Genomic DNA, 23,165 nt, shown 5'->3' on the forward strand with positions numbered 1-23,165 from the left:
CTGACACAGTGGCATGTATCCATTCTACATTTACCTAAGCCGATTTGCCTTTCATGCCTAATCTACCTGTGATTATCACCTGCTCGATTGACACCTACCATGGGTCCCTCCCTCTCTCATGCAATTCACTTGCGCGTTAAAAGGGGGGCTCCTAAGCATCGCGACTCAGGAGTCTTACTTGCTCTCCAGCCCTCACCTCCTGGGCTTGACCACGGCATCGCGACCTAGCATACCAGCGGCAGCTGAGCTCGCTCGAGGGCCGGGACCTGAGGATGTAGAGCATTTATACCTAACCGTCTCGCAGGAACACACAGCTGTCAAAGATCCAAGATCGGGTGCAACCCGCCTTGAGGTAGGGCGTCGTGAGTCCTGTGCTGGCTCACGAGTGCCCAGATACACCTTGTCTAGCCCTGCCATGCAAGCCACGTGTCAGGGCGGGGATGTACACGCCCCCGGGGCTCTCCTAGAGGGAGCCCCCCTCCCACGCACCAGTGGAAGCACCATGCTCTGCGTTGGCTGACGACATTGCCGAGGAGCGGCTATGCTCGTACACATACGGAAGCGCCATGCTCCGCGCTGGTGACAAACAACTGAGGGCAGCCCCACGGCCGTATCAACCTCAGGGAGCCCCAGAGCTTAGTGTCTGGCCTCATCGCAACACCTCCCCTCGGGGGCGTCGCGCGAGGGGGCTGGGCACGGGGACAGTGCCCGGGTCACGCCCGAGCGTACGCCACCCTGCCAGGTCCTCCGGACCTGGTCGTTGCGCGCCCCTCCTCGAGCAGAGCCAAGGTATGAAAGTCATTTGAACGTCAAGGGGGACTCCTGAGCATCGCGACTCAGGAGCCTAACTGGTCACGTAGCCCCCCACTCCTTGGTCCCGTCCTGGTGATTCGGTCGGGGCCAATAGCGGCTGAGGCATGCACGGGGCCGGGCTCTATCGATGTAGAACGATAGATCTACCCGTACGTTTGCTCCCTATAAGCTGTTTGCACGTCAAGGGGGCTCCTGAGCATCACGACTCAGGAGCCTAACTGGTCACGTAGCCCCCCACTCCTTGGTCCCGTCCTGGTAATCCGGTGGGGGTCAACGGCGGCTGAGGTATGCACGTGGCCGAGCTCTACTGATGTAGAACGTAAAGCAAATAGGAATAAAACTGCAAAATCTCGAAGCAAATATTACAAACCATACTTATCTTCACAATACCAGACGCAAGTTTAAACGCCTCCACGAGGCATGGTGCACATTGGAGGAATTAAGCAGGAAAGAAGCCGCAAGCAAATCATCCTTGGACACCACCGTCGCCCGCCAGGTACTCCACTCCCGTGGTGGTATTGCCTTCACCTGTACCACCACCCGAGGCAGCTAGATCAGCAGCACTGCCTGCCATGGGTGCAGGAGCGAAGGCAGGGAACTTCCCCAGCAAGGCCTCCACCTGGCCCTTCATGGCCTCAGTAGCAGTGGCGTAGCACTCGCCATCCACAGGCTCCAGCAGCTCGTCAAGATTGGCATCAGGGTCACGAAGGTGGAGGTGGCTGAAGATGCGTGTCAGTGCTGCGGAAGAAAGGACACGAGCTTCTACCTCTGCCATGGGGCCGACGCCGCTCACGACTTCCTCAAGCGCCTCGAACAAGTAAGGAAGCAGCTGGGCGGGGCCGTCCTCGTCGGTAGCCAGCGGCTTCTCCAGGCCCTTCTCATAGAGTGCCTTCAACGCCACGCGAGACCTCTACTCGAGGAGTGCGAAGGCCGCGCGGTCCTCGGCCAGGACCTTCGCCTTGGCGTCGAGCTCGGCCTTCTTTGCCCTCACCTTCTGCTCCAGCGTTTCCAGCCGGTCGCGCTCAGTGGTCTGCGCCTCCGCCAACCGCGCTAACTCAGTGTTGTGGTCCCTAGCGGTGTCCTCCCGATGCTTCATCCTCTCCTCCTCCGCCTGGCGGCCACGAACTTCTTCGGCATGCTTGTCACACAAATCCGTCAGCTCGGCCTCCAGTGCCTTGCAGCAGTCCTGGGCGGCCGCGGCATCCTTCAGCGCCACCTCGCGAGCGGCTGCGGCCTGGGTGGCGGCCTGCTTCTCCTCCTCAGAGGCTGTCGTGACCCGCCTTAGCGCCGCTCGGACATAGGCGTAAGAGTGAAGCCAGCTGGAAACCAGCTCCAGATGCCCAGCTACCAGATGGGAGTCTGTGCCCTGGAGGTCTTTTCGCAGTCATCTCGGAAAGGGCACGTTCGAGGACATCGGGGGAGGCAGAAGGACCTGGAACCAGCGGCGCGGCAGAAGGAGGAGGCGACAGCGTAGCCATGGCTTGGGAGACTGGGAGCTCTTGTGACTTGGTTACCTCAGCAGCAACATCGAGTAGCAGCACCTCCGAAGCTAGCAGGGCCATGGGGGCTGACTCTTCACGACACGAGGACGCCCTCCCGAGCCTCATGAGGATGACCGGGCAGGGGAGGTGCGAGCGCCGTCGCCTCCCCTCCCCGTGGAAGAAAGTGCGGCCGCGGCGGACGGCTTGGCGCTAGATGGCGTCACCGCGTCCTCCTTCCTCTTCTTCGCTGCAAGCGGCGGCCTAGCCAATCGATGGTGAACGTCAAGGACCAACAACATAATCAAGAACAAGATGGAGCATGGACACTTACTGATCTACCATGGAGTAGTCCACCTTCCTCTTGCTAAGCTTGAAGCCCGAGTGCCTCGCGACCCAGGGCGCAGCCGCAAGGGCTCCACGAGCGGAAGAAGGCGCAGCAGAGGGACTAGAGGCGGCTCCGAGCAGCGTCCGAGCAGGAGCAGCCTCTTGGGAGATCAGCGCCGACCTTCCCCTCGTCGGGATCACGGGCGGATCCTCCTTATCTTGGGTGGCGTCGGCCTTGTCGTCGTCTGGCAAGGTGCGGAGGATGTCAGCCCTGCGCGAGGGAGAGGTCTCCCCAGTCCCCTCGAGGGTCGCCTCTGAGTCGCGCTCCTCGTCTTCCACCTCTCCTCCTCCTCTGCAGGAGTCACCCGAAGACACGTCCACCGGCGCCGTCGCCCCCTGGACCACAAGGGGCGCCGGCGGCACCAGGCCGCGCCCATCAAAGGTGGGCATAGCAGCCACCACCCGCGCCCTGTCCTTACGGAGGAACAAGGGGGGCACTCGGCGGATACTCCTGGTCATCCCCGACCAAGAGGCAGAGAGCTACAACCAGCTCCTCATCAGTCAGAGCCACCGGACTCACGCAAGCTTGTCGTATGTACCCCCAAGCATCCATAAGGGGCGCGAGCGCGCCTGAAGCGGAGCCACCCGCTGCATCAAGAACTCCCTCAGGAGCGCAGCCCCCGTCAGCTTCGCCGCCTTCGCGTTGCCCGGCTTCAGGTCGGTGTTCATCCTCTCCAGCACCAACATCGCCCGATCGTCAGCAAGCTTCATGCGGGACCACCCTTCGTCAGACTGGGGCATCTCCGTTGGCAGCGCGAAGCGTGGGTGGACGCACTTGGCGTCCATCATGACCCACTTGCTCCGGAAGTTGCCGACCCTCTTCCCGGCCTTTGAGATTGCGTTGGCCTTGCCATACGCGACGAAATTGGTGCACGCCGAGGTGTGGTCACCGTTGGTTCGGAGGAGGAAGAAGTGGCGCAGCAGAGCCACGAACAGCATCACCCCAACATGCGCCTCGCAGTAGTAGGCGGAAATTGACAAGAGAAGAATGGATTTGGGATGGAGATGAAGGGCCTGCAACCTGTAATGGCGGAGGACGGCTTAGAAGAAGTCGGAGAAGGGGGGAACTAGGCCTGCGATGACGGCGTTCGTGAAGAAGGGATAGAAAGTGCTCCCCTGAGCCTCCGGCACGGTGGAGCCAGCCAGGAGTTTGGTCTCCCCCTTCTCATTGCTCTCCCCTGCTGTCAGCAAGCGTGTGGCGGCGAGATTCTTCTCCGGGACAGTGGGCGCGTCTAGGGCCGATTCGTACCAGGCTGGCGGCGCGTCAACCTTGGCCTTCCGGGGTGCCATTGGTTGCTCAAGGGGAAGGAGTGGAGCGGATCTGGAGATTTCGGAAGTGAGGAGAGAGGAAGGGGATCTGGAGCAGGACGAAAGCAATGAAGGCAAGCCTTGCCCGCGCTAGCCTTTTGTCAGTCGGGCAGTTATCGAGGCAGCATGGCAAAGCGGAGACGCCCACGTCCAATCAGTCACCACGCGTCGACCAAGGCCGCGGGCTGTTGGGGCCCGCGGCGCTCCGCACATGCTCCTTGGCTTTGCCACGAAGCCAAGTCCGAGCGCGCCTTGGGCCCGGGGGGTTACTGTCGGCATTCTGGGAACGGGGGTCCCCAGACTTGCCTGCCTGCGGCCCACGGCGTGGCTCCACCAGTGGCCCAGTACGGCCCGTCTTCATCAACCAACACTCAAGACCCTCGCGAGGGGCCAAGCCTCGCGGGGTGGATGACACAAGGCCTCCTTAGGAGCGGCCTCACCAGGCAGGCTCGCGAGGAGACGGAGAGATCAAGGCAAGGGGTACCTCGCGAGGTTTCCGTGACGCAAGCCATGACGACCAAGGCTAGGCGGGCGCCAGCGCGCGTAGTGTCCTCGTTTCCCCTTTGGTCCTAAGGGGGCAAGCGCAGGCGCGGAGTACCAAGGCATCAGGCAAAGGTTTCCATATCGGTGCAACAAGACCAAGACCAACAGGACGGCAGGACGGAGGTCATGATGGAGCCCAAGACGGTGTCATCACCAGCGCCTTTGACAGGCAAAGACCACCTTTAGTCAGGATAGCTCGTACTAGCTGTCCCCTTTCAAATTGGCCGTTGTTGGATCCCTTCCCGCTCAATATTTGGGAAGAGGACCAGGGCCTTTATAAATAGGACTAGCCACCACAGTAGGGGGGACGAATCAATTCCTCCCCGAGCAAACCACCAAGCACAAGAACACCTCTCCTCAGGAGGCTGTTCTTCCCTTGTACTGTTTATCATCAGCCCAAGAGGCAATCCACCACCACCACACACAGGAGTAGGGTATTACACCACAACAATGGCCCGAACCTATATAAATCTTGTGTCTCTTGTGTTGTGAGTTCATCAAGCTAGCTTAGAGATTGTGGCGAGGCTGAGAGCATGATTCGGTAGGGGGAAATCTTCGTGCGCACCCCAGTGTTGGAACCTCAAGGTTTTTGCCGGAACCCCAGAATCCGACAACTTGGGTTTAGCGATGCTGAAGGGACGGACCCGAGCACAGACGCCATGCCAGTCCTTAATCATGAGGCGGTCGTGGGAGGGCTTGCAAGGGCGCGAGACGTTCTTAGCGACAAAGCGCTAGTCAGGCAATCAATAATTCAAAAGCAGTTTGCAAAGGATTGTAATTTTCTCTAATAAAATGCAAAAGGGGATACATGTCGTAGGGACGGACCCACACGGCCAAGGGATGATGCAGCCCAAGGGGCGCCCCCAAACTGAACGAACTAGGGAGATTTCACCTGGTACCGTTGTTAAAGAGTTGTTGAAGTAGCCAAAAACACGCGCTGCTGAAGCCGTTCCTCACGAGCCGCTCCGGTGCCGAGCCTCGGGAGGCTCAGAGGGACTAGAAGGCTCCTGAAGGTGCTCCTCCATCTCTGCTAGGAGCGCCTGGTGCCTGGCCTCGCAGTCCGCCTGAGCGTCCCTCATGCTGTGCTGGAACACCTCAGCCATGCCCGCCAGGCCAAAAGGCATGCAGACGTAGCTGTGAGGCGGACCCTCGCATCGGCCGACATGAGACGGCCACACGAGCTGCCGAGACGCGGCCCTGTTGAGCCCGGGGATATCGATTCAGATGTGGAACTCCTTATCCTCACCAGGGCAGTGAGCTGCGCCATGCGGCAGGCGACGATTGCCTTGCAGAACCCTTCCTTCATGAATCTCCTCGATTGCCTTGCTGATGAACTCCTGAATGCCTGGTGCCTCACGCCTGCTACCTTCTCCTGGGAAGCGTGCTTTGAAGAGCGCCTCCACATGGTGCCCGAGCGCCACTCTCGCAACATTGGCTAGATCTGAGGCCCTCCAAAGGAGAGCCCCTGAGCCCAGCCTAAGAGGAGCACCGGGCGCGCCTTCCTATGCGATGGGTGAAGGCGCCGCCTCCGGAGACGTGAGACTCAGCGCCGCGTCCTCGAGTGATGCTCCCTCACGAGACCCCTGGCTCAGCTGCAGCTTCTTCGTCTTGGGGGTGACCCCAGGAGGGAGGGCCCCGTCTTCGTTTTCTAGGCTCTCAACTGCTGCAGTCTGGAAGGCGCGCAAGAGGGAGCACACTGCATCCTTTTCTTGGCAGGCGACCATGATGATGCCGCCGCTTCCTTGCATCTTGAGGACATTATAGCCGTGGTGTGTGGCCGCCATGAACTTGGCCAGTGCTGGGTACCCTAGGATGGTGTTATATGGAAGACGAATGTCGGCGACCTCGAAATCGATGAGGTCGGTGCGGTAGTTGTTGCGCTCGCCGAAGGTGACGGGGAGGCGAACTTGCCCAATCGAGTGGGTTGATCCGTCGGTCACTCCTGAGAATGGCTTGGTGGGGTGCAGCTGGTAGTATGGCATCTGGAGTCTGTCGAACATCTGAACGGAGAGAACATTGAGCCCTGCTCCGCCATCGATGAGAGTCTTGGTGACGGTCATGTTGCTGATGATGGGGGAGCAGAGCATGGGGAGCGCGCCAGCGGTGGCCGCACACTTGAGTCGGTCTGAGGAGTCGAAGGTGATGGCGCACTTGGACCACTTGAGAGGGCGAGTTTCTTCAAGCTTGGGGAGCGCTGCATTCACCTCGCGCGTGAACTGCTTGAACACACGGTGGGAAGCCGGGGCCTGTGAGCCGCCCAAGATACAGGCAATGGCTCGAGGCTCCTAGAAGCCCCCAGCCCCCTCGTCCTGGTGGTGATCTTCGTTCCTTCTTGGCGATGGAGGCAGAGGAGGCAAAGTTGCATTGCCCTGCGGGTGGTCCTCACGAGGCTACTCCCTCCAGTTGCCCTCGCGAGGCTGGTCCTGCCAGCGGTCCTCACGAGGCTGGTCGCGCCACTCCTGACGGCGATCGCGTCCATCCCAGTGACCTCCGCCTCAGCCACCTCCACGACCGTAGCCCCGATCATTGCACTCGGGGCGTCGACCGAGGCGCCCGTTGCGGAGAGCCCTGAGCTCCTGGCAGTTGCTGGTGTTGTGGCTGTAGATGTTGTGGAAGGTGCAGAACGGCTGCTTGCCCTTGGATGACTCGGGGTGGTCGCAGCCGCGCTTGGTCTCTGGCTCTGCCGCAAGCACTACTGGCCCCTTGCGCTTTGTGCCCTTGGCCTTGGCCTTCTTGTCTTCTGGGTCAGCATCAGGGAGCTCGAGGAGGGAGAGGCGTCCCTCCTCAGCCCTCGCGCACTTGTTCGCCATGTTGAACATCTCCAGAGCGGTGCAGAGGTCCTCGTGGATGGCGAGCTCCTCCTTCATCTTGACATCACGAACGCCATCGGTGAACACGGAGATGATGGCCTCGTCAGACACCTTGGGAATCTTGAGACGGACATTATTTAAGCGCTGGATATACTTATGCAGGGTCTCTCCAGGCTGCTACTTGACACGGCGCAGGTCACCCGCGGCCGGCGGACAGTCGCGAGCCCTGGAAATTGGCGATGAAGTGGCTGCACATCTCCTCCCAAGAAGAAACCGACCCCTCGGTCAGGTTCAGGAGCCAGGAGCGCGCGCCATCCTTGAGGGCCATCGGAACCAGTTTGCCATGATCTTCTCGTCGCCGTTGGCCAGCTTGATGCTCAGGTCGTAGAGCTATAGGAACTCGGCGGGGTCTGCTATGCCGTTGTAGCGTGGAGGCAGGTCAGGCTTGAACTTGCTCGGCCAGACGATGTTGCAGAGCTCTGTAGTGAATGCACGGCACCTTGCCGTGGCCACCGGAGGTCGTCGAGAGGGTGGAACGTAGTCCTGGTGCACGTGCACAGCCACCTCTTGTGGCGGCTCGCGAGCCTGGTGCTGGGGTGCTGGAAGCACGCGCGCTTCTCCTTTGGGACGTTGCACCACCTGGAAGCTCACGTCGTCCCGAGCCTGTGCCGGGCGCTGCGGGTCGCGTCGTGGAGCCATACGCCTTGGCTCGACGATGGCGCCCCAGCCCGGAGGCGGAGGAGGAGCCCCGTGCACGACTTCGCCCGCTACAGGTGGTTACTGAGGCAGCAAGCAAGCCGGCCCGTCGGAGCCCCCGTGCGCGACGCTGATGAGGTCGGCGATCCGCTCGAGCCACTCCTTGTAGAGATCGCCCATCGGTCGATAGTGAAGAAGCTCCCGCGCCGTGAGCAGAGCGGCCTGCGCGTCCACCTGGCCGGGGCGCGCGTGGCATGATGAAGCTGCTGGAGTCAGTGACGGAGTGGCCGTCATAGCGCACCGACAGGTGAAGTGATGAAGCTTGCTGCTCGTGGCCGGCAGGGCCCATGGCAGCGTGTGCCATCACAGAAGGAGCGCGACGGGCGCAGCCGTCACCCGCCGGAGCCGTCTGAGCGACGCGGGCGGCGACTGCAGCCTGATGCTCGACGCGAGCCCTGCGCGCATCGGCCGTGGAGGTGTCGGAACAGCGGCGGATCAAACGACGGAAGAGAGGATCCGACGCACCCCTACCTGGCGCGCCAAATGTCGGATTTAGGGATCTTACAACCCTTGAGAGGTTCGAACTCTGGGGTGCGTGCGGAGATCTCAACCTGTCCAGCCTGCCTACTCGCGATCCTCCCTAGCCTAGCGCATCGAGCTCACAGAGACACAAAGACACAGAGATTTATACTGGTTCGGGCCACCGTTGTGGTGTAATAGCCTAATCTAGTGTGGTGTGGTGGATTGCCTCGAGGGGCTATGGATGAACTAGTACAAAGGATGAACAAGCCTTAGAAGGTGAGGTGTTCTTGACCTGGTGTGGTGTTCTATTTGTTCTGGTTTTTCTCCCCCCTTCTATGGTGGTGGCTAAGTTCTATATATAGTAGCCTTAGTCCTCTTCCCAAATATGAGCGGGAAGGGATTCCACAACGGCGGGATTTGAAAGGGGACAAGCAGTATAGTCTATCCTGACAAAAGTAGTCTTCGCCTGCGAAAAGCCTCTGGTCGTGACGCTGCGGTGGGCTCGGTGATGACATGCATCCTGCCGTCCTCGCGGTCTTGGTCTCGTTGCACCAGAAGGGAAACCTTTGGCTGATTCCTTGGGACTCTGTGCTTGTGGCTTTCCTCCCTTGCACCCAAGAGGAAACTTGCGCTCTGCGCCCGCCTGGCGCCCGCGTGGCCTTGGTCGTTATGGCTCACGTCAGCTAAGCCTCATGAGGTATCCACATAGAACTCTTCACCCCTCAGGAGCCCTCCTGAGGAGGCCAACTCCTTCGGGGGTCTTGGCGCCGTCCGCCTCACGAGGCTTGGCCCCTCGCGAGGGTCTTGTGGTGTTGGTGTTGAAGCTGGGCCGTACCAGGCCGTCGATGAAGCCACGCGGTGGGCCATAGGTAGGCAGGACGGGATACCCCCAAGTCCAGGACGCCGACAATGCTCTCACGCTTGTCGTCGCCCGGTGGATGCGCATGCCGCTCTACTCATGGCGTGCGAGCTCCTGCGCTACCGCCCGGTCGACGACCTCTACGAAGACTCGCTCGACCGCGTCGCTGAACTCGTTAGTGCCGCTAGGGATTTTGCTGTACTAGGTTGCTCGCTGCCTCAACCACCGCCTGCTACGGGAGACGTAGCACACGGGGCTCCAAATCCGCCTCCAAGTCAAGACACCATCATCGAGCCAAGGCGGGTGGCGCCACGGCGTGACCCGCAACGTCAGGTGCCCGCGCGTGATGAAGCAAGCTTCCAGGTGGTCCAGCGGCCACAAGAAGAAGCGCGCATGCTCCCGACGCCGCGTCAAGACCATGTGCCGCCTGTGGTGGCAGTGCGCGAACGCCAAGACCGGGCTCCACCTCCACGGCGGGCTCTCGTGACCACAGCGACGGTGCCGTGCGTTCACTCCGGAGCTGCATAGTGTCATCTGGCCAGGGAAGTTCAAACCCTACCTGCCTCCACGCTGCGACGACATTGCCGACCCAGCCGAGTTCCTGCAGCTCTACAAGCTGAGCATCGAGGCGGCCAGCGGCGACGAGAAGGCCATGGTGAACTAGTTCCCCATGGCCCTCAAGGACGGCGCGCGCTCCTGGCTCCTAAACCTGCCCATGGGATCGATCTCCTCCTGGGACGAGATGAAGGAACGTTTCATCGCCAACTTCCAGGGCACTTGCGACAGCCCGTTGGCCGCGGGTGACCTACGACGTGTCAAGCGACAACTAGGAGAGACCCTGCAGAAGTACATCTAGCGATTCAACGGTGTTTGCCTCAAGATTCCCAAGGTGTCGGATGAAGCCATCAGCTCGGTGTTCACCGACGGCGTCTATGACGTCAAGATGAAGGAAGAGCTCGCCATACACAAAGATCTATGCACGGCCTCAGAGATGTTCAATAGGGCAACCAAGTGCGCGAGGGCTGAAGAGGGATGCCTCTCCCTCCTCGAGCTCCCTGACACGGACCCAGAAGACAAGAAGGCCAAAGCCAAGGACGTGAAGCGCAAGGGACCGGCCGTGCTCGCAGCTGAGCCTGAAATGAAGCGCGGCTGCGATCACCCAGAATCATCCAAGGGCTGTCGCCCATTCTGCGTCTTCCACAACGTGCACAGCCACAACACCAATGACTGCCAGGAGCTCTGGGCCATCTCCGACGGGTGCCTCGATCGTTGCCCCGAGTGCAATGATTGAAGCTACGGTCGCAGAGGAGGCCGAGGTGGAGGACGCTGGGACGGTCACGACCATCGTCATGAGTGGCGCGACCAGCCTCTGGAGGACCACTGGTAGGGCCAGCCTCATGAGGCCGCCTGGAGGGATCAGCCTCGCGAGGGTCGGCTCCAGGGCAATGCCGGCCTTCCTCCGCCGCCACCGCCACCAAGAAGGAACGAAGACCACCACCAGGACGATGGGGTTGGGGGCTTCCAAGAGCCTCGCGCCATTGCCTGCATCCTGGGCGGCTCCCAAGATCCAGCCTCTCATCGCATCTTCAAGCAGTTCGCGCGTGAGGTGAACACATCCCTTCCCAAGCTCGAGGCGACGTGCCCGCTCAGGTGGTCCAAGTACGCCATCACCTTCGACTCCTCCGACCAACTCAAGTGCGCAGCCACAGCTGGAGCGCTCCCAATGCTCTGCTCGTCCATCATCAGCAACGTGCTCGTCACCAAGACACTCATTGATGGTGGCGCAGGGCTCAATATTCTCTCCGTCCAGACGTTCAACAGGCTCCAATTGCCGTATCACCAGCTTCAGCCTACCAAGCCCTTCTCAGGAGTGACCGACGGCTCCACGCACTCGATCGGGCAGGTTCGTCTCCTTGTCACCTTCGGCATACGCGACAACTACCGCACCGAACTCATCAACTTCAACATCACCGACATTCACCTGCAGTACAATGCCATCCTCGGGTACCCAGCTCTCGCCAAGTTCATGGCGGCAACGCACCACGGCTACAATGTCCTCAACATGCAAGGGAATTGCGGCATCATCACGGTCGCTTGTGAAGAAAAGGATGCGGTGTGCTCTATCGAGCGTGCTTACTAGGCGGCAGCAGTTGAGAACCATGACGACCAGTGTGTTGTCCACCCTCCCTAGGCCGTTCCCAAAAAGAAGAAGCAACAGCTCCACCAGGGATCTCAGGAGGATGGGGCGTCCGGCGGTGCCACCTCGAGCCTAGCGTCTGTGGACGGGGCGCCTTTCCCTCTCACATAGGAAGGCGCGCCCAGCGCCCCTCTCAGGCTGGGCTCGTGGGCTCTCCACTGGAGGGCCTCTGACCTGGCCAACGTCATGAGGGAGGCACTCGGGTACCATGTGGAGGCATGCTTTAGTGCATGCTTCCACAGAGAGAGCGCTGGGCGCAAGACGCCTGGCGCTCAGGAGTTCATCAACAAGGCAGTCAAGGAGATTCACGAGGCAAGGATCATACAGGGTGATCGCTGCCCACCGCCAGGCGCAGCTCCTCGCCCAGGCGAGGACAAGGAGCTACGCGTCTGCCTCGACATCCCAGGGCTCAACAGGGTCGCATCTCAGGAGCTCTTCTGGCCGTCCCGTGTTGGCCGATGCGAGGGGCCCCCTCACAGCTAAGTCTGCATGCCCTTTGGCTTGCTGAATGCATATGCTGCATTTCAGCGCCACATGCGGGGCATCCTGGCGGCTCAGGAGGCCAGGCGCCAGGAAATCTAGGCGGAGATGGCGATGGATCCTTACGAGCCCCCCCGGACCTCCAGAGCCCCCCGAGGTTCAAGGCCAAGGCGGCTCATGAGGAGTGACTTCTATAGTGCGCGTCTTCCACTACTCCAACACCTCTTCAGCAATAGTGCCAGGTGACATCTTTTAGTTCATTCAACTGGGGGCGCCCCTCGGGTTGCACTATCCCCAAGCCACGTGGGTCCGTCCCTGCAGCATGTATCCTTCTTGCATTTATCAGAGCTGCCTAACCGTCTCCCATGAGTTGCTTTATGATTGTCACTCGCTTGCTTCAAGTCCTACATGCTTTGTGGTCTCTCTGCATTGCTGACTCGTCCTTGCTCGCCCCGCAATGGGGGCTACATATGCTGGCACGACGTTTGTGCTCGGGTCCGTCCCAGCAATGCTGACAAATCTGAGAGACCAAGCTCTAGCTCGCGACCCACCTTGTGTATGCCACCTCGCCAGGTCCTCAGTGCCTTCATCTTCCTGCGGAAAGATCAAGGGATAGGCAGCAAGCGCCGTTCGGGATCGTATTCTTCTCCGCAGGCTAACTCGCATGTATATCTGAAGCCTAGCTACGGGTGGGCTCATCGGCCACCACCTTCTCATGTGAGTCGCTTGCACGTTAAAGGGGGCGCTCCTGAGCATCGCGTTTCAGAAGCTCCTACTGGCTCTCCAGCCCTCACCCCCTGGCCTTGACCACGGCATTGCGACCTGGCATACCAGCGGTGGCTGAGTCTTGCTCGAGGGCCGGGACCCGAGCACATAGAGAACCTAGACGAGCAAGAAAAGGAAATGACCACCGCAAGCCCTACTTGGAGGCACCACCACTGAGGCACGAACGGGCACCGTGCAAGGGAATCGCTGCAAGTTCACTAAATGATAAGTCGCTCGCCTGTCAGCATGAATCTCGCGACCCAATCTCACGACCTTCGCAGTCTCGCTCGGGCAATGTCGATTCCCTTTTCGCTTCTTGGGCAGCTGCTTGCATGCCAAGGGGGACCTCATGAGCATCGCACCTCAGGAGCTCTCACCGGACCTCGGGCCGCTCACCTCCTGGCCTTGACCACGGCATCGCGACCTAGCATACCAACAATGGCTGAAGCCTGCCTGGTGACTGGGTCCCGTCGGCATAGAGCGCTACACTACCTAGGGGACAGAAAGGGGGGACCGTGCCGGATTGGGATACGCGATGTCGAACACATTGCTAGGAAGGATAACATTGGGATAAAGCATCATGATTTTTACATACCCCCCCATAGGTCTTGTCATAATTCCACGCAGGGAAACAAAAGAAGGAAGGCTTTCGAGGACCGGGCCAAGGGCATCACCGGCGACGCCGAGCAGATGCCTCTGCCGCACTCTGAGCACGGTGGGAGCTCGATGGCACATAGCTGTCGTCGCTAGACTCTGGAGAATCGCTAGGCTCGGGAGAGTCGTTGGATTCCCAGGAGTAGTCGCTACTGCGGGAGGAGACACCGGTGGGGTCAGAGGCGGGCCCAACACTCACGACCGCTCCTTGCGGGCTGCTTCCTCTAGGGCAGCACTCCAGCCGCCGGCCCTCCTCGTTGAAGACCTTGAAGAATAGTGTAGAGGCGCCGTCGTACTCGAAGTGGACCGCGAGGGCCCCCTCTGTGCGGCAGGCGCGGGCAACCTCGCCCCATCCGCGGGTCATGAAGACATCGCCGGGAGGCACTACCTTGACCTCGGCTCCGGTGGCCAGGCTGCGGCACCCGGTGTGTTGCAGCCATAGCCTAGGCGCCCCCTCGGCGGTATCTCGTTGGCGAAGAACCTCGGGAATCGGATCCACAAGCCAGGCGCCATCCCTGCCCACACCAAGAACTCGCAATAGCTACCCTCGGCGTGGGTTTGCGGCCCTGCTGGCACTCAGCTTCGGCTCGCCCGCTGCTGCCTGGGATTGCTCGGCGGCGGGCATTGCCATCCTGCGTGCGGGCGTACAAGCGAAGGGAAAGCTGGGTGGAGGCCGTACGTGCCAAGGCCGGGTTACCTTCTACCTCACGCCAGCGTCGCAATGAAGGTGAAATCTTTTCTTCGGTGGAAGTGGCTCTGGCTCCTCCCTAGGGGCTTTCCCCTTCTCCTCCATAGGGAATCTCCTGATTGGCGCCATGGATGCTATGGCAAGGTGGAGAAGAAGAAGGAACGAGCAGCAAGAAGATGAAGATAGAGATGAGCGAGGGGGGCTTTGCCCCTCCCCTCATTTATAGTCGGAGGGAGGCCAACCGCCGGCCTCCAGATCTCGCACAATGATGTCTTCTATGCATGAAGCATCGACTCGTCAAGTCGGGCAGTTGCCGAGGCAGCATGGGGAAGTGGAGATGCCCATGTCCCATCAATCTCCACGCGTCGACCAAGGCCGCAAGCGGTTAGGGCCCGCGGTTCTCCGCACTTGCCCTTTGGCTTCGCCTAGAAGCTAAGTCCGAGCATGCCTTGGGCCCCGGGGCTACTATCGATGTTCTGGATAGGGGGATACCCAGACTTGCCTGCCTGCAGCCTGCGGCGTGGCTCCACCAACGGCCTGGTACGGCCCAGTTTCAACATCGGCAACCCAAGACCCTCGCGAGGGGCCAAGACTCACGGGGCGAACTACATCAAGACCTCCAAAGGGATCGGCCACCTCAGGCTGGCTCCTAAGGAGCAAAGATTTCTATGCAAGGCTCACCTCGCAAGGTTCAGATGACGTGAGCCATGACGACCAAGGCTAGGAGGGCGCTAGGCGGGCGCCAGCGGGCGAAGAGTACCAGTTTCCTCCTCGGTGGAAAGGAGGCAAGCAGTAGGCGCGGAGTCCTGAGGAAGCGGCCGAAGGTTTCCATTCTCGTGCAACAAGACCGAGACTGCCAGGACAACAGGACGGAGGTCGTCGCCGAGCCCACCGCAGCTTCACAATCGGAGGCTTTTGCGGGCGAAGACCACTTTAGTCAAGATAAGATGTACTTGTTGTCTCCCTTCAAATTTGGCCGTTGTGGGATCCCTTCCCGCCTCCATACGGGAAGAGGACCAAGGCCCCTATAAATAGAACCTAGCCACCACCAAGGAGAGGAGATCAAATCCATTCCGCCTTCACCAGCTCACGAGCTCACTTAAGCCCAAGAAGACGCCTCCTGAGGCTGCTCTCCACTGTACTAGATGTTCCTCAGCCCCTAGAGGCAAATCAACCACAAAGCAGGAGTAGGGTTTTTACAGTGCAAGGTGGCCCGAACCTGGGTAAACTGCTGTGTCCTGTTTCCTTCGAGCTCGACGCTTTAGGCTGTGAGATTAGCGAGTCGGCAGACTGGGGAGGGAGAGATCTTCGCACGCACCCGAGAGTTCGAACCTCTTAAGGGTTTGCGGAACCCGTAATTCGACACAAGATGATGATGGCCATATCATGTCACATATTTTGATTGCATGTGATCTTTATCTTTTATGCATCCTATTTTGCTTAGTATGATGGTGGCATTATAAGATGATCCCTCACTAAATTTCAAGGTATAGGTGTTCTCCGTGAGTATGCACCATTGCTACAGTTCATCGTGCTGAGACACCACGTGATGATCGGGTGTGATAAGCTATACGTTCACATACAACGGGTGCAAGACAGTTTTACACGTGCAGAATAATCGGGTTAAACTTGACGAGCCTAGCATATGCAGATATGGCCTCGGAACACTGAAACCTCAAGATTGAACATGAATCGTATAGTAGATATGATCAAAATAGAGATGTTCACCATTGAAAACTACTCCATCTCACGTGATGATCGGACATGGTTTAGTTGATATGGATCACGTGATCATTTAGAGGACTAGAGGGATGTGTATCTAAGTGGGAGTTCTTTAGTAATATGATTAATTGAACTTTAATTTATCATGAACTTAGTCTTGTTAGTATTTGCAAATTATGGTGTAGATCAATAGCTCGCGTTGTAGCTCACCTATGTTTTTTTGATATGTTCCTAGAGAAAACTAAGTTGAAAGATGATGGTAGCTATGATGCGGACTGGGTCCGTGATCTGAGGTTTATCCTCATTGCTGCACAGAAGAATTATGTCCTTGATGCACCGCTAGGTGACAAACCTATTGCAGGAGCAAATACAGAAGTTATGAACATTTAGCTAGCTCAATATGATGACTACTTGATAGTTCAGTGCACCATGCTTTACGGCTTAGAATCGGGACTTCAAAAACGTTTTGAACGCCACGGAGCATATTAGATGTTCCAATAACTAAAATTGGTATTTAAGACTCATGCCCGTGTCGAGAGGTATGAGACCTCTGACAAGTACTTCGCCTTAAAGATGGAGAAGAATATCTTAGCTAGTGAGCATGTGCTCAGAATGTCTGGGTACTACAATTGCTTGAATCAAGTGGGAGTTAATCTTCCAGATAAGATAGTGATTGACAGAGTTCTCTAGTCACCATCACCAAGTTACCGGAACTTCGTGATGAACTATAATATGCAAGGTGTGAAAAAAGCGATTCCCGAGCTCTTCATGATGTTGAAATCGACGAAGGTAGAAATCAAGAAAAAGCATCAAGTGTTGATGATTAAACAAGATCACTAGTTTTAATAAAAGGGAAAAGGGAAAGAAAGGGAACTTCAAGAAGAATGACAAGCAAGTTGTCACTCCCGTGAAGAAGCCCAAAGCTGGACCTAAGCCTAAAACTGAGTGCTTCTACTGCAAAGGAAATGGTCACTGGAAGCGGAGTTACCCAAAATATTTTGTGGATAAGAAGGATGGAAAAGTGAACAAAGGTATATTTTATATACATGTTATTTATGTGTACCTTACTAGTGCTCGTAGTAACCCCTGGGTATTTGATATTTTTTTAGTTGCTAAGATTAGTAACTCAAAACAGGAGTTGCAGAATAAATAGAGACTAGTTGAGGGTGAAGTGACGATGTATGTTGGAAGTGGTTCCAAGATTGATATGATCATCATCGAACACCCCCTATACTTTGGGGATTAGGGTTGAACCTAAATAAATGTTATTTGGTGTTTGCGTTAAGCATGAATATGATTAGATCATGTTTATTGCAATACGATTATTCTATTTACATGAATAAAACCTTCTATGGTCATACACCCAATGTTGATTGTTTATTGAATCATGATCGTAGTGATTGACATATTCACAATATTGATGCCAAAATATGCAAAGTTGATAATGATAGTGCAACATACTTGTGGCACTGCCGTTTAGGTCATATTGGTGTAAAGCGCATAAAGAAACTCCATGCTGATGGGCTTTTGGAATCACTTGATTATGAATCATTTGATACTTGTGAACCGTGCCTTATGGGCAAGATGACTAAAACTATGTTCTCTGGAACAATGGAATGAGCTAATGACTTAATGGAAATAATACATACCGATGTATGCAGCCCGCTGAGTGTTGAGGCTTGTGCAGGTATCGTTATTTTCTGACCTTCACAGATGATTTGAGCAGATATGGGTATATCTACTTAATGAAACACAAGTCTGAAACACTTCAAAAGTTCAAAGAATTTCAGAGTGAAGTGGAAAATTGATTTGATCGTGGAGGAGAATATTTGATTTATGAGTTTGGCCTTCATTTAAAACAATGTGGAATAGTTTCACAACTCATGCCACCTGGAACACCACATCATAATGGTGTGTCCGAACATCATAGCACTTTTTTGGATATGGTGCGATCTATGATGTCTCTTACCAATTTACCACTATTATTTTGGGGATATGCATTAAAGATAGCTGCATTCATGTTAAACAGGGCACGGTCAAAGTTGGTTGATACGACACCGTATGAACTGCAGTTTGGCAACGAACCTAAGCTGTCGTTTCTTAGAGTTTGGGGCGGTGATGCTTATGTGAAAAGGCTTCAACCTGATAAGCTCGAACCCAAATCGGAGAAATGTGTCTTCATAGGATACCCAAAAGAAACCTTCTATCACAGATCTGAAGGCCAGATATTCATTGCTAAGAATGATCCTTTCTAGAGGAGTTTCTCTCAAAAGAAGTTAGTGCGAGGAAAATATAACTTGATGAGGTAATTATAGTTTCTCCCGAACTGGAAAGTAGTTCATCACAGAAATCAGTTCCAGTGATTCCTACACCAATTAGTAAAGAAGCTAATGATGATGATCATGAAACTTCAGATCAAGTTACTACCAAACCTCGTAGGTCAACCAGAGTACGGTCTGCACCAGAGTGGTATGGTAATCCTATTCTAGAAGTCGTGTTACTAGACCATGACGAACCTATGAACTATGAGGAAGCGATGATGAGCCCAGACTCCACGAAATGGCTTGAAGCCATGAAATCTGAGATGGGATCCATGTATGAGAACAAAGTGTGGACTTTGGTGTACTTGCTCGATGATCGGCAAGCCAATGAGAATAAATGGATCTTCAAGAAGAAGACTGATGCTGACGGTAATGTTACTGTCTAAAAATCTCGACTTGTTGCAAAAGGTTTCGACAAGTTCAAGGAGTTGACTACGGTGAGACTTTCTCAACCGTAGCGATGCTTAAGTCCATCCGAATCATGTTAGCAATTGCCATATTTTATGAAATCTAGCAAATGGATGTCAAAGCTGCATTCCTTAAATGGATATCTCTAAGAAGAGTTGTATATGATGCAACCATAAGGTTTTGTCAATCCTAAAGGTGCTAACAAAGTGTGCAAGCTCCAGTGATCCATCTGTTGACTGGTGCAAGCATCTCGGAGTTGGAATATACACTTTGGTAAGGTGATCAAAGCATATGGTTTTATACAGACTTACGGTGAAGCCTGTATTTACAAGAAAGTGAGTGGGAGCACTACAACTTTTCAGATAAGTATATGTGAATGACATATTGTTGATCGGAAATGATGTAGAATTTTCTAGAAAGCATAAAGGAGAGTTTAAAAGGAGTTTTTCAAAGAAAGACCTCGGTGAAGCTGCTTACATATTGGGCATCAATATCTATTGAGATAGTTCAAGACGCTTGATAAGATTTTTTCAATGAGTGCACACCTTGACAAGATTTTGAAAGAGTTCAAAATGGATCAGTCAAAGAAGGAGTTCTTAGCTGTATTACAAGGTGTAAATTTGAGTAAGACTCAAAGGCCGACCACGGCATAAGATAGAAAGAGAATGAAAGTCATTCCCTATGCCTCAGTCATAGGTTCTATAAAGTATGCTATGTTGTGTACCAGACCTATTCTGTACCTTATCATGAGTTTGGCAAGGGGGTATGATAGTGATCCAGGAGTGGATCACTGGACAGCGGTCAAAGTTATCCTTAGTTACCTAAGAGGACTAAGGAAATATTTCTCGGGTATGGAAGTGATAAAGAGTTCGTCATAAAGAGTTACATTGATACAAGCTTTTACACCAATCCAGATGACTCTGAGTCTCAATCTAGATACATATTGAAAGTGGGAGCAATTAGCTACAGTAGCTCTGTGACGCCCCAAGACCGGAGCTTCAGATGCCTTCCAGCTATTCCGAGTTTCGTCGTGTGATTTGTTTTATTTGTTGCATTCATCCTTGCATCATGTGCATTGCATCATGTCGTCATGCCATCATATCATTAATTTTTAAAACCTCAACTAAATAAATTGTATGGATTTTTCGATCCATTTAAATCGAGGGACTCACATGGTGACTTCTCTTTATAACATATCCTCCAATATTAGGGAGCTATATTAAATATTCCACTATTTCGGAATCACCAAAACACACTTGCAAAATAATTCCCCATGCCTTTGACCTCAAACATTGTCCAATAATTTATTTCATCATTTTCTGAAGCTCCACCAAAAATCCAAACATTTTTGGACCTTCCCAAACCTCACTTCCTATTCAAATCATTTGAATTTAAATCAAATGAGTTTGAATTTAATCTTTCAATCATGGCCTTTCTATTTTTCTCGGAACAAACTCATTTTTGCGAGTCCGGAAAAATTATCCCCATGTCCTGCTTCTTCCCCTAACCCCTCTTTCTTTTCTTTCCTATCTCTGTTTTGTTTTTATTTTCTTTAGAGAGGGAGAAGAGAGCCTTGCAGCCCAGCCGGCCTCTTAGGCCCGGCCAACCTAAGCCGGCCCAAGGCCGAGCCGGTGCCCCTCTAACCCTAGCCCGAGCGAACCCCATCTCCCCTTTCTCTCGATCCCTTCCTCCCTCCCGTGCGCCGCCAGAGACTCCCGATTCCCCCCCTCGCTCGACGCATCTCTCCCCCTGTCGCCGCCTTCCGCCCGATCCCTTCTGCCTCCTCGCTCGCCTCCCTCCTCCTCGTCGTGGGAGTCTAGCTACCCATCCCGCAGGAGGCCGCCGCCGCCATGTACGCCCGCAGGAGCGCCAACGCCACCAGACCACCATCCCGTCGCGCCTCCTCCACCCCGCAGCCATCCCCGTAGCGCCTCGCCTCCCGCAACCGTGCCAGGACCTCCTCGCCACCGGCAGCAGCAACAGCTGCTACACCATCTCGATGCGCCGTTGGCCCTGCTTCTCCTCGTCGTCACCAAACCGCCTGGTCTTTTGTGCCACCATCGGGACGCCAACTCCGGCGGCCCTCCGTCGCCTGCGGTCGTGCCCCTCCTCTGCCTCGCCAGCCGTCGTCCTCAAGCTCGTTCAGCGGCCCCTGTCTTCTCCTCGTGCCCGCCGCCGTCTTCGTCTGCGCCCAGAGGAGCCCGCAGCCTCCCTGGCCTCGGATCTGGCCGGATCGAGCCGGTCCGCGTCCACCACCACCCTCGCCGTGCTCCGCCTACCATGGCCTGCGAGGCCATCAGCTTCGCCTCGGCCTTGACCCAGGAGGACGAGCAGCGTTGCTGCCTGCTCGATCCACCTGCACGCGCGCCTCGCGCGTTGACCGCGACCAGATCCATGCCCGAGCGAGCATGCTCCTGTTCCCGATGCCCAGCACCGCCCAAGTTGTCGCCTCTGCGCACCATGTAGTGTCACCGTGGACGCATGCACCCCCGGATCAGAACCTCGAGCACCAAGTACACCACCGGCAAGACCCGGACTCCGAACGCCAAGTACAACTACGAACCCGAAGACCTCGGATGCTTCAAGTTCCTCTACCACCTGTGTACAACTACACGGTGATGTGCCAAGTACCCCTTCGGATCGCCAAGTTCATCTACGAAAACATGTACCATCTACCGTCGCCCGAAGACCCGTGTACCACTACCGACGCCGTGTACGACTACTTCCCACGACAACACTTGAACAACTACTTCCACTACGCCCGAATACCGTGGATGCGACAAGTTCCTCTCCGGACATGTACGACTACCGTTGCCAAGATCGCGAGTACCTCTACCGTCGCCGTGAACAACTACTTCCCTCGATGACTCGAACCGCTCCGAAAACGCACGCTTCGAAGGTATAACCCCGAGACGCCGTCCGTGGACCGAATGCATGTGTTGTATGAGATGCACCCTATGTTTGCACCGTGCCCGTTTGCTTCATGCACGTTCCTCCTCGTTCGTCATGCCGATGAACCGTGGGAACCCGGTAACCGGGATCACCCCACCATCTTGCATGACTCGCTCACGCTCACTTCCTTTTGCACCGGTATCTCTGTGAGCTATCGGAACTGATATGTTGCCGTGGCATCATTTTCCGTTTCATCACCGTGGCACCCTTTTTGTTCCGCCATGGTGACCAAATGCTTCATAACATGTTCATGTTATCGTTTTCATAAAATTGCATAAAACTTGTATATGTCATCCGCATCATGATAACAACATTTAAAATGTTTAAACTTGTTGTTGCATTAAATTGCTAAATGCATATGGGGATTTACCGGATTTGTTGTTTTTATATCCGGCCCCATTTAAATTGTTTAGATGGTATAGTTTATATTATGCTTCACCTCTTGCCATGTTTAACAACAGTTAATATTGTTGGGTAGCTTAAACGAGAGATAACTAAATAATTGATGTGGTGTTCCGTCAACATGCACCTCGTTGCATATTGAGCTCCACTTAACTTGTAGTATTGTTTGTTGCACTTTGCCATGCCATGCCTCATTAAGCCGGACATGCATCATACTTGTTTGCGCATCATGCCATGTTTATGTGATGTCTGTTTACTATGTTGTTTGTTTCTTTCCGGGTTGCTTCTCTCGTTAGCTTCGGTTTCGTTCCGGAGTTGTGAGGATTCGTTCGACTTCGTCCGTTTGTCTTCTTCATGGACTCGTTCTTCTTCCTTGCGGGATCTCAGGCAAGATGATCATACCCTCGAAATCACTACTATCTTTGCTATGCTAGTTTGCTCGCTCTTTTGCTATGCCAATGCTACGATGCCTACCATTTGCTCGTCAGCCTCCCAAATTGCCATGTCAAACCTCTAACCCACCATGTCCTAGCAAACCGTTGATTGGCTATGTTACCGCTTTGCTCAGCCCCTCTTATAGCGTTGTTAGTTGCAGGTGAAGATTGAAGTTTGTTCCTTGTTGGAACATGGAGATGTTGTTCCTTGTTGGAACATGTTTACTTGTTGGGATATCACAATATATCTTACTTAATTAATGCATCTATATACTTGGTAAAGGGTGGAAGGCTCGGCCTTATGCCTGGTGTTTTGTTCCACTCTTGCCGCCCTAGTTTCCGTCATATCGGTGTTATGTTCCTGGATTTTGCGTTCCTTACACGGTTGGGCTATAATGGGAACCCTTTGACAGTTCGCCTTAAGTAAAGCTTCTCCAGCAATGCCCAACATTGGTTTTACCATTTGCCACCTAGCCTTTTCTTTCCCTTGGGTTCTGCAGACTCAAGGGTCATCATTTTTTTAACCCCCCCGGGCCAGTGCTCCTCTGAGTGTTGGTCCGAACTAGAGCCCTGTGCAGCGCCCCCTCGGGGAAACTCAAGGTTTGGTTTTAGTTGTACGGATTGCTCATCTGAGTGTGCCCTGAGAAAGAGATATGTGCAGCTCCTATCGGGATTTGTCGGCACATTCGGGCGGTGTTGCTGGTTTAGTTTTACCCTGTCGAAATG

The sequence above is a fragment of the Triticum dicoccoides genome, chromosome 7B, assembly GCF_002162155.2.
Source record: "Triticum dicoccoides isolate Atlit2015 ecotype Zavitan chromosome 7B, WEW_v2.0, whole genome shotgun sequence".
In the NCBI taxonomy this organism is placed as follows: domain Eukaryota; kingdom Viridiplantae; phylum Streptophyta; class Magnoliopsida; order Poales; family Poaceae; genus Triticum; species Triticum dicoccoides.